The 12,447-nt window shown below is 30.1% G+C and overlaps 1 long non-coding RNA gene across 1 annotated transcript; it reads left to right on the top strand.

Annotated features, from left to right (window-relative positions):
* The first annotated feature begins 1,510 nt into the window (after nucleotides 1–1,510).
* On the top strand, nucleotides 1,511–10,814 carry LOC143235795 (uncharacterized). Its single transcript, XR_013019371.1, has 4 exons — nucleotides 1,511–1,647; nucleotides 3,461–3,587; nucleotides 5,887–5,999; nucleotides 10,770–10,814. It is a non-coding gene; the product is annotated as an uncharacterized LOC143235795 (long non-coding RNA).
* Nucleotides 10,815–12,447: the final 1,633 nt, after the last annotated feature.

Here is a 12,447-nt window from a genome sequence, read left to right as displayed (position 1 = left end):
GCGAGAGTCTGAACATGGAGGTGAGAATTTGTCCTGGATTCGACAAGGCGGCTCATTGAATGGCTCTGTGTATGTGTGTGTTTCTTATAGCAAAGCCATATCAGGTTATTACTGAGCCCGCTGAGAGGAATCGAACCCTTATTTTAGCGTTAGAAATCCGTAGACTTGCCGCTGTACTAGAGGGGCGAATGGCTCGAGTTTGTTTATTGAAGTAGAACGTTTTAGCTCATAGCTCCTTCATTTTCCGACCGATTACAAATCTAATTACATATTTGAACTCTGTATCCCAAACTCTTTCACATAGTTTATTTGTTCACACCCGATGTATCATGTGTTAATTTAGTCTAAACTTTTCCAAAATAATTTGAATTTAGGGTAGGCAAGTGGAGATCCTGATCGGTAATAAAATTTAATTTGGACAAGCGCTCTGTACGCTTGATATTTTCGGCCCACGGAAAAATAGCTAACAAAAGGTCTCATAGATTAATTTACACTAAAAACACCCAAGATAATTTAAAGCGCTGTGAATATTGAGATTTCTCTTTGTACGTTGATTTAATGGTAAATTTGATGTGTCTTAAATGTTTCAAATACATTACTTTAAGTTTAGTTGTCAAGTAGCACCCACATGCTACATATTTAAAAGAGCTATTTGTGGTGCAATATAAGTAAAACATATAACTAAACCCGTATATAACTTTGAAAGTCAACTTCCAGAAGTTATAAAACAATCGAAAACATGAAAAATGACACAGCAAATGTAAAGAAAATGTTTAAAATTGCAAAAGTTTCTACGTAGAAAAATCGGAAAAGAAAATTAGTACTGCACGTAAAGAATATTAAAACGAAAATAATTAAATACTAGTTAGCATATTATAGAAAAACAACACGGTATGAAGTAACTATTACAGAGGCAACACCAAATTATATGTAATTTGAGGGTCGCGGGTTCGAATCCTAGTCGCACCAAACATGCTTGCCCTTTCAGCCATGGGAGCGTTATAATGTTATGGTCAATCCCACTATTTTTTGGTAAAAGAACAGCCCAAGAGTTGGCGGTGGATGGTAAAGATTAGCTTGTTTCCCTTTAGTCTTACACCGCTAAATTAAGGATGGCTAGCGCAGATAGCCCTTGTGTAGCTTTGCGCGAAATTAAAACAAAATTATATTAAATCATAGAAGCAATATGAATGGGAAAATTAAAACGTCCCATGAACAAAACATCAAGAGCGCCACTATATTCATTTTTAGTTAATTATCTCAAAGGCCAGTACTATACATAAGAGTAATTTGATTGTATTCACAATTGCAGCACAACTGTATCATAAACGTTGTGGGTGAATATCATGTCTCACAATTGACTTAAGATAGAAGTTGCATAGAAATAAATCTATTCATTTTCATTGACAAACAGCCATTTCAGAACTGTGTAGCCAGAGTTGGTAAGCGTACAATTTTGACGACAGTCTTTCTTACGTCATACGCATGTGTATTACTGCTAAAGAGATGTGAAATAATTCGATGAAATGCGGTAGTGGTGATACAGTGGTAAAACAAAATGTAATTTTATTACTGTTATTATCAGATAACTTACATCGGAAAAAATATGATTTATACGAAATATTTAAACATACTGACAGAGAACGAGTAAGCATACAATGAATCATGAAATAAAAATTGAAACAAATTATAATATAGTGATATAAATTACTGTTAAATAACAGCTACGTATATGAAATTGGAAAGTCGTTACTTGTTATTAGTCTTTGGTGAAAATGAAATATGATAGACGTGTAATTTGAAATTGTGATTTAGCATTTAATGTGTAAAGAGAGATGTGTTGATAAACTATCGTAATAGAGTTTCCATATTTTGTCAAAGCTATATTCGCCTACTATCGTCGTAGTATCGGCATTTAAACCATGTCAAAGTGAAGGTTTAATGGTTATCATGTTGATATTGGTTGTTGTTGACTATAACTTATAAAATTAAAACTAGAAAATGTTGAAGTCCAACATTAATAGTTGTCATAATAAGTTTTGCGTTAACCTTAAAGTTAATGAATAGTAAATGGCCATACAGGCTTCAAAGTGTCGAAACATCTAAGGGTTTTTGATACTTGTGAGCAGAGAACAAACAACCCATCGTCAACAAACTGTTCATGTAATAAAAAATTTTGTCCTTTTGAAAATACAAAGTTAATGTACATGAAATTCTCAAAATGATTTTTATGAATTCTAACCAAATGATGAACATTTTAACTTTATAGAAGATATTTGAACAAATCAGTGGTCATTCTGAAATATTGGTATTCATTTATTCCACTAAATATCAAATTTCATAACCTTTAAAATTAGAATTTGGTAAGATTTGCAAATAGTATGAAACAATATACAACTTTGTTATGATCTGCAGTTGATAAGTTGCTTTATGATGTATTTTACAGTTTTTTATGTATTCATTTTAAAATTACTGAAATTTAGATAAATTATTAAGGTATAGTCCAAACAAGTACAGATTTCTGAAAGATTGTGTTTACAAGTTAGTAATCAAGAATATGTGTGTCAAACAACTCTCATTCATTTGAAACAAAGAGGTCAAATACATGTTAAATATAAAAAAAGTTGTGATTGAATATAATGTTTATATTCATCATTAAAACATTTAACAACTTTCATATTGTTTACTTTCATGTTGTCTCTAAGTTGTTTAAGGTTGTTTCCATAGGTGAAGTGAGTAGATTTTTGTTAGCAGGGTATAATGGCTTTTGTTAAAATGTATGAAGTGTTTTTAAATTTATTATGAACAATCAGGTTTTCAAAAAATGTCTGGTTTTCTTTCTGATATATTTTAATATTTTAAGAAGCTTCTGATGTTGGGTTTGTATTTGTGTAATCATCTTGTAATAGAAATTCAGTCATGAATTAAGGAATGATAGAAATGATCAACAGTTCAAGCACTAATTGGTTTCAAGATGTTTCAGTAGTTCTAGTATTGTCATGTCTGAGTGTAGTTTTGAATATATGTATATATTTACTCAATAGATTAAATACTTGAATTAAGTATCAGAAATAACAGTATTTTTAAAATTCACAAAAGTTTGCATTTGTTGTACGTACTAAAACTATTGTTTATATTATTCTCAATGTTTCTTCTGGTGTACCTGGTTCTTGAATATCCTTCGATAATGCCAGGTAAACCTGGTGAAATATTCTGAATAAAAGAAAAGTTTTTACTATGTATATCTAATAACAATTTGTATGAAGATTAAAAGCTACCTTCCAGTCATTACATACCAGTTTGAAGTATTTGAAATTTTGGCATAAAGATGTAGAACTCATGAAACTTAATTTTATATAAAATTTATCAAAATTATATAAAATTAGAGATGTGTAATTATTCAAAAATGTTTAATATGTTTAAGGATGAAACATCTAAATCTCAATTTGTTTTTCTGTAGTGAAGCCTCAATATAATAATGGAAGTATCAAATATGAAGGTTGAACTGTTTTCTGAAGAGGAACAGGATGCTTTGTTGCATGTGAAGTTGGAGAAAAATGAACTTGAAACTTTCCCAACAACAGTTTGTAAGGAAATATGTTTAGAATTTAAATGTGTTCTTAACAGCAAAAATTGTGTAAAATTTATCTGTTTTAATCTAACGGCATTCCAAAATGTTTAATCATTTGTTAAAGGTGATATTATTTCATGTTCCAGAGGTGTATACCAATCAAATTCTTTCATTCTCATGGTTATTTTAGTCTTTGATTAGATAAATTTGAATATATTGACACTTTCTTAATATTATTCTGTGTCACCTGTGAGTGAGGTTAACCTAAGGACTTTCAAAGTGTGAAGTAAATACTAGTGGGATAAAGGATTATCTGATTTCGCATTGTTAGTAGTGATTCCGTGTGTGATTTCTTCAGTGTTAGATTCTTTTATCTATAATTTTTTATGTACAAGTTGTCTGTAGACAGAATTATACTGCTTTACTTTTTTTGTTCATTCATTGTGATATAACTTTAAATTGTAAATGTTCTTGGTGCAGTGTACTAGTAGTATCATACTTTTTCCAAGTTTTCCAGTTATCCACTTTATACAGAAGTCATTAGCTATATTGGAAGTTTCTCCTTTAATTGATATTGTATTCCTTGTCTGACGAAGGAAATCCAGAAATGCATTATTGTCACTCATTGATCTACATATTTTGATCAAACAGTTGATTTAAAAGGGATCTGTTACATGCATCATTGTTATGTAAAGCAACAATCAGTAAGAAATAAGAAACACTGGATGTAGATTTAAACACAAATACAGTAACTTAGTTAATGCATGTATTTTAATTAATTCCCTGTATGGTTTGTTGTGATGGTCCTTTAAGCAAACTTCAGAAGATCTACTTCATTTTTATCTTGTTTCCTTTTCTGGCACTTGGTTACTAAATTCCAAGTTTTCTACACATACACTCCACTATAAGCTTTTTGTTGTCAAGGGATCAGTTAGGTAGTAACCCTTTTTTTCACCATTATGTAAAATTGAACATGTTACAACTTTCTAAAGAATTACATTCAAAATGTAATTAAATTACATTATTGTTGTTTATGTATAAGCATTGGATCAAATCATAACTAATAAATGAAATTTTTGACACAATACCTGACTTCTCTCATATAATAGCTTTTCTTGTTCAGTGCTTCTTCCAATATACACAGATTATTTTCACCACTATCCTTCACATTCCAACGCACCCTACCATGTTCACATACAGTGCAATTGAACTGCATCATGCAAATAAACATGCAATAACTGTTCACCAGTAAAAGTGAGATACACCCTCCAGGTGCAGTTGGTTCCCCCACACTTTTGAGCTCAAGTTTCACTTTGGCATTTAGTATTCTAGCATGAAAATGTGTTCAGTTTTTAATTGTTTTTATTTAATATTTTCCATAATTAACTAAATAAATAACTCAGTTCTTTCCTGTTGTTATTTTTTCAAATTTTATTGATTTTTTTTTGTGAGTTTTTCGTTCAGCCACATGAAATTTCCACACTGTTACTTAATTATTATCACTTCTGTTGGTTCTACGAACTTGGGTTCTTCTGTTTTGAAGAAGAGGTTTACTACTTGAAACAAAATCTGCATAATCTATCTTATCGTATTAGGTTCTGTGTTCAGACAGCTTTATTTATGTATGAAGTAAGCCAGTACCTCTACAGTTATTCTATGCTTTATTCCACCCTCTTTGCTGGTACTCCATAACAGAGTGAATAATTTTGGAGGTGGATAGATAGTGGTTTATTTTTCAATAGGCTTAGCAGGTTGAGATGTTAAAAATGTCAAATCAACCCTTCTGTGGTTTTTCTCATAGTTCTAATTGGGAAGGGATACTGTATAATTTTTACACTCTTTTACTTTCTTATTAAATGTTTCCATTCAAATTACCTTACATTCTGAAAACTATCTTGTTCTTTTTGCTTCTTCATGTGAGTCTGTTGACTTGGGTGCTTGGTTGCTTATCAGTTTTGGATGGTGCACATTTCAACTCCAAAAGTGCATGTAGTCTATACTAAATAATTATTCCTTCCCAGTGAGATCTTTTTTCTACCTTTTCTTCAGAAAATACTTTTGTCTCTGACCTGGACTATCTGCTTAGCCATGATTTTGGGACTTTAACTAACTATGTTCATGGAACTTCAGGAATATTTTAGTAACCTGCTCTTAACTGTATGTTGATAGTTTTCCATGGAGCAGAATATAATGTAGGGAACTACATAAGAGGCTAGGTCAGTTAATTATATTGTATAGATTTCTATTATAATTTATCAATGCATAAGCTATATTGTGTCTTGTTATAGAGAAGTCTGTATTGTTTGTATTTCTAGCTACAGGAAAAGCTAATTATTTAGAAGAAAGATCTATACATACCAGTTTGAAGTTTGATATGATAAAAGAGGAGAAAGAAGATAACTATGATGGAAGAATAGAAACAACCAAGGTAAGTTGTAGATCTGAACATTTACAGTTCTGTTATTGAAGAGAATATATGTTGTAATGTGTACTTTTGGACATTCTCTTGAGACTAATTCTTCATTACATGATTGTAGTTACAAGCTTAGGAACTTCACTACTGGTTTGTTACACTGTTATAAATAAATTGCTTACAGATCTTTTTGTAACAGTGATATTGTCAGGTCACAAATGTTTAATTTTTAATGTTTCCATGGAACGTTCTGTTACCTTTATATTAATTACTTAAGCAAATCTCATTGTGTGTGTAGAAAATAATATAAAATACTAGATTCTTCTTCTGAGTATAAATTTCTATTATTCTGTGTTGAATCAGCCCTGGTACTTGTAGTGATTTAGCATGTTGTATTAAATTAGATCCGGAACACCACCACATCAATTCAGTCCTTACATCGTGATGATCAGTCTGACTTCACCATATAGTAATACGACAGAGCTTCTACTATAATAGAGTGATGATTTACCAGCACCTTTTAAAAACAGTTCAGTTCCACAAAACTCTGCAGGCACTACATCTAGTGTCTTGATCACTATGTCTTGGAATGAAATGGTTTGGTTGATCATTTCTTTCTTCTGCTGCATAAGGTAGCAGACTGTTGTCTGGGAAGATATTACATATTTTGCTTATCACACCTATGATTCAACTTGTTGCAGGTCTGTTTGAATGGTCTGCTTATGGTTGGTTGATGAGTTTTTTTTCTTTTGTCTCTCTTGTGATAAGCTTGGTCAGTTCCAGTGACTTTTTGACCTCACAATAACCATCATAGTTTCCATTCTATGACTTTCAATTTTAGTGTACCCTCATAATATATGCTAGTCTTTAGTAAATATTACAAGACTTTGTACACAAAGTTGATATTTTTAATTGAGTACTTTTATGAAATTTTTTTGTCAATACATATCTATACATGGAATCAGAGTGTTTACTGCTCTTAGTGGCTTGTGATTTTCATATGAAATTTGAAAATACTTTTTTTCAAATAAATATCACCTTTTTTAAAATCAAAATACTGTATTCCATTTGTTACTTTCTTTACCTTAACTTTATAAGGACTTGATCCATGTAAGTGACCATGTTACCACCATGAAAAATATAAAATAAATTCAGACTACCTTTCTCATACCAGATTGGCTGCATATTGTAACAGGAAATTTGTATATCCTGAATAGTTTATAGTTTGTAATTGTCAAACAACAATGAAACTCTTGTTTTACTGGAATACTGGAAAACATTTTTATTACGGATGTGCAACTCTTAATTTTACAAAATATTTTTCCTGTGTGCATGTAGATTTGCAATAGAGGTCATGATTTTCCCATTTTGCCTCTGTTTCCAGTCATAGAGAACTTTATTTTTTCCATTCAAGTGTACAGAAAAAAATTGGACAGTTGAATTTGGTGTGTGTAGTGAAGCAAATGAAAGTGAAGAGGTCACATGCAGATTTGATGTTCAGAATAGTTGGCATGCTTTTGTATTTGGACAAAAAAAAGAAAAAACAATTCAACATAGATTACTATAAAAGGCTGCAAATCACTCATAGCTGCTATGCACTGTCATCCCTATCATTTGCAGGCACCTCAAGTGAGCACTGACATCATAGGTAATCAGCTAGTCTATCTAATTATTTTTTTTATTGACCTCTAAACCTTACGAAATGAATAATTTCATCTTGCAAGTTATCAAACACATGGAGAGTGTTCATCACAAGTTACCATTGTGAATGGCTCAATTTTAGCTACTCTCGAAATACTAAGCAGAGAATATACATGAAAAAGAAGAATCATCATATTTGTTTGTGTCTTGTTTTTCTCTCAATGGAATTTAAGATTACTTTTTTTTACACTAATGATACAGATATACTAAATTTTTATTTAATCAAATATTGCACTTAAGGGTACATAGTAATAACACACACAATGCAAACATTGTTCTGTGACTATTATAATCAATCTTTCTGGCTTTCAAACTGTGTGATAAGAACTCTTAACAATAGTTAAGATAGTTTATTGATGTGATTCTGTTTAAACAATTCTTAGAACTGAAGATGAATGTACAGTCCCATGTCAAATAAGCAATGATTATATCATGTAAATCTGTAGTCATATCAGTTATAATATTGACTATACTATGAATATGTAGAACCATGTTTCAAATAAACTATAACATGTACCAAATTTGAATCAATAGAATTCTGCATCAAATGAGCTGTAGTTTTGTTTGTGATGTGATTGTGTAGAATTTTGTGTTGTACCTTTTGTAAGTTATAAAATGCATTTGCATCAAATTGGTTTTAAATCAGCCATAATGATTGAAAGTTATGTGAAATCATCCATAATATTGACAGTGTGAAATTGTACCCAAAGTTGTTTTTTAATTTTTTTGTGATTTTATCAGACAGTTTGCCTCCAGTTTTGGACACTTAGAAAAACTAATCAGATTATAATTACTGCATTGAACTTTCTTGGCAACAATACCAACATGAAGGACGGTCACCAGGTTTCAGTGTCTTACATTAAACATTTTAATTATATTACAGTTTTTATGTTATACTAATTAGTGTAACCTAAAATATTAGCTAATAATATATATTGTATTAGTACTTACATTAAAGTTCTTTATGTTGTAAGACAATATTTTTATAATATTCTGAATTTCCAGTGTGACATATTTTTTTCTTTGTATCTCCTCTTCCTTATTTTATCTTCCACTCCTTCAATAACTATGAAATTAAATGCAAAGTGTTCACTGTAAATTTGTTATTTTCCAAACAAACCATAATTTGTATGGCCTTCAGTTTTGTTTGGTTACAGAGCTATCAGTTGAAAATTAGATACTATTTACCACACCCACCAGTTGCATCATTTCTCTCAGGATTCAGTAGTTGTCTCAGAAGTTTAATTCTGTATCATTATAACCAATAGAAAGCCAAGGATTTTCACCTATAATTTCACATATTATATGACATTGTGTACAGAACAGAGAACTGACAATTGTTCTTTCAGTGGAAGCTTCATTCCCATGACAAAGATAAAAGACTCACATGGATGTATTTGTAATGGCTTTTGTTGCATACTAAAAACAGAAACATTATCATAATTAGAGGAAATTACCTGCTTCCTACATGTTATTATTTTACTTTTGGAGCATTATTTAATTAAATAATTATTTGGTGCACTACTACCATTCCATTAGCATAAAAAAATTATTTAGGCACTACTGCCATTAGTACACAAAGTTAGGATTAAGCTTCATCAATGGTTGACTGAAAAAAAACAAAAAACAACGTGTACATATTTTATTTCTTGTTTTTCATGTTTATCTATTATTATATAATTAACTAAAATGAAATAGGGATTTCTTATGGCTAGTTAATGTCAGATTATGTAAAATAAATAAAATAATAAGAATGTTTCATGAAGCCTACACATGAGCAACTTGGGGATAAGATAATTTGATATAGTAACATGAGCTATGTGTTCCACCAGTGACAACTTATTAAGGCAGTAGTTGTAGTTTGACATGGTTCAGAGGGCAATAAAATGTAATTATAAATAGATGTATACTGTTATAAGCTTAAAACTATTTTAGATAATTAGATGAAAATAAAATCCTCAAATGTATTTGGGAGGTTTAAGAGATTACAGAAATGAATTTGGGGATGTAGAAAAGATTTTTTATTGTAACGCAAAAATCACTTTTCATATAGACAATTCAAAACTAGTACACAGGATATTCACAAATAAGTGATTTTTGTTTTGTTTAGTTTATTTAAAATACTTCTGGAAAATATGACTTTTTTATGTGAAAGTCATTTATTGTTTACTGAAATACTGGCAAATATTTTGAAGATATACATACTATAGTTTCATGTTATCATCAACATGTACTTAATGTAGCTGTATGATACAACATTGTCTTCATTAATTACCAAAACTAATTTTACATGATGTTTTTTAATCAGGTAAGTTACATAAAGTTTAGGAAATCTTTGCTTAAAGTTGGCATTGAATAATAACTGTCCACTATATTATTCTTTTGAAAACCTTAGCCTGAAACTGTTAATCTACATTGCTTGGCCTAACAAATACTTACGTTTCTACATATGGTTTCCACCATAGTTTTCTGCTCTATATCAGGTGCTTTTAATCCAACAAACTAAAAAATGTAAAAACAGTGCTCTTGTACTCTTAGTTGAAGCTGTTATAAAAACTATAAGCTGAAAACTCACAAAACATTTTGGTAAAAATTTAGTGGCTTTTATTAAATAACTTTGTGAATGTGGGGTATATTTAAATCAAGTTTAACATCTGTCTGCAGACTGCAAATGTATGTCAGTGTACCAAATTTTAAAAAATCTAATAAAGCTAATTATGGTTTTCGATAAAATAATTTATTTTATTTTAGAAGAAAAGGAAAATATATTATCATTAATTTCTTAATGAATTCTCATGGAATTGGATATGTTAAGCTCAGGTACAGTAAAGTACATCCACTGAAAATATGTTATAGTTTGGTTTACCAATCTACAGGAGTTGGTAAATAGTTAATCCATCACTCCTGTCTATGACACACAGTGTTTCATCCATATTGCTTTGGACACCTGACACACTGTTTCTTGTCTTAAGTTTGAAGCATAAGGTATATTAGTTTTATATATTCATGTTTTAAATTGATTGTCCAAAGACTATCATGATAACATTATCTGTGATTAACCTTTTACATGTTATTTGATTTCAGAACATATTTGTCAATGAGAAAACAGAACAGGCTGCTGACCTTTAGAAGGTGATATTATTTCAAAGTTCAGTGACAGTAATGATGATGATTTGAATAGTTCAAATTGTTATAATAATATGAACGTCAAAACAAAACTGAATTTCAAGAAGAAATTGTATCTGTGTTAGACAGTACACCTGGTAAGTACAAATATCTAAATCTCCAAGTGCATTGATATTTCGGTAAACAAATGGTTAAGTTATTGGTAATTTTCAAAGTTATTAAACCAAGTGAAACATGATTAATTTGAAGTGTATAGATTTAAATGTAATATCTTTTGTTCATTCTAACTGAATATTCTTTGTGTGACAGGTTTTGAAGTGATAAAATGCCAACAAAACATTTAATTTGAATAAGGAGTAAAGTAATTCTCTAAAATAAAAAAAAAAGAAACTACAATTGACCAGTCTCTATCGTCCATGGTTCTTCATGTATAAAGTCTCTGACTGATGGTTAAAACCCATATTATAGATTAGTTTCAATGTATACAGAATGTATATTTCTATCATTTATTTACATAAATGTGACTTGGGAATACTGCTGTCCTTGAAGATTCTGAGATTTGAATTATGTGAAAGATGGTAATCAAATAGCTTTGCATCAAAGGGATTATAGCTCAACTTCATAAAAAGAAATGTAATATGTTGATAAGTATTTTAGTGTTGCCCTACACCTGAGCATCTATTAATATTAATTTACAAATTGTATATAGAACTTTTGAGCGACATGTGTGTAAAGTATTAATAATAATGTGTTTAAGTAGACAAATCATTATTAGAAGATTTGGTAGTAATCAGTTGGTACATGTCAGAAAATATTTCTAAAAGTTAATATTTAAAGATGCTAGTTAAAATGCATTGACTGTTGTGACTCTGTTTATCATATTTCTACAGGTGAACTTACTCTATCTACTAAAACCTCTTGACAATGGATTATTACCTACAGTTTGTTTCTAAATTCTATTCTGAGTTCAGGCAAGGTTTCTCTACAGTGTGAATGAATGCAAACTGTATCATAATCAGTTTTAGCTTTAATATTTTCAGATTGGTATCAATCATATAAAGAACATTAAATATATATCTAGAAGTTCATCAAACATCCCAACTCTCATCAACCATCCTTTAAATCTATTTCAGATATGAAGAACTGCTGTGAAAGTTATCATGGTATTAAACAAGAAAATTACATTACAAAAGTTATGAACTTCCCAAAACCAAAAATGATTTATGTGGGAAACAACTTTAAAGGAAATCACTTAAACAAATTTAATATACCTCAATGTTATAGCAAAACATTCAGTTGCTTTATCAGTAAAACAGAAGTTGTAACATTGCATAACCTGACACAAAACGAGAAGATAGGAATCTCATGAGAACAATGCCATTGTGTATTTTATGGAAAACATTTGAGAAGCGGTACAGCAACAGTATGGTAGAAATCATGCTGGAAGAAACTTTACAGTTGTGCAGTTTGTAGAAAACAATTTGGATCAAGCAGTAACTTAAAATTTGACCACATAATACTACAAGATAAATATTAATGAAAATCACATCACTGATATTTCACTTATTTAGTATGTTGAATTTTTCTTTAATTTTTCTACAAAGTTAGTAAAATTTCAAAAGTCATAAAACCAAGA

This window comes from Tachypleus tridentatus, chromosome 12 (assembly GCF_004210375.1).
Source record: "Tachypleus tridentatus isolate NWPU-2018 chromosome 12, ASM421037v1, whole genome shotgun sequence".
Taxonomy (NCBI): domain Eukaryota; kingdom Metazoa; phylum Arthropoda; class Merostomata; order Xiphosura; family Limulidae; genus Tachypleus; species Tachypleus tridentatus.
Note: the sequence above shows the minus strand (reverse complement) of the source record. Positions and strands in the feature narration are given on the sequence as shown.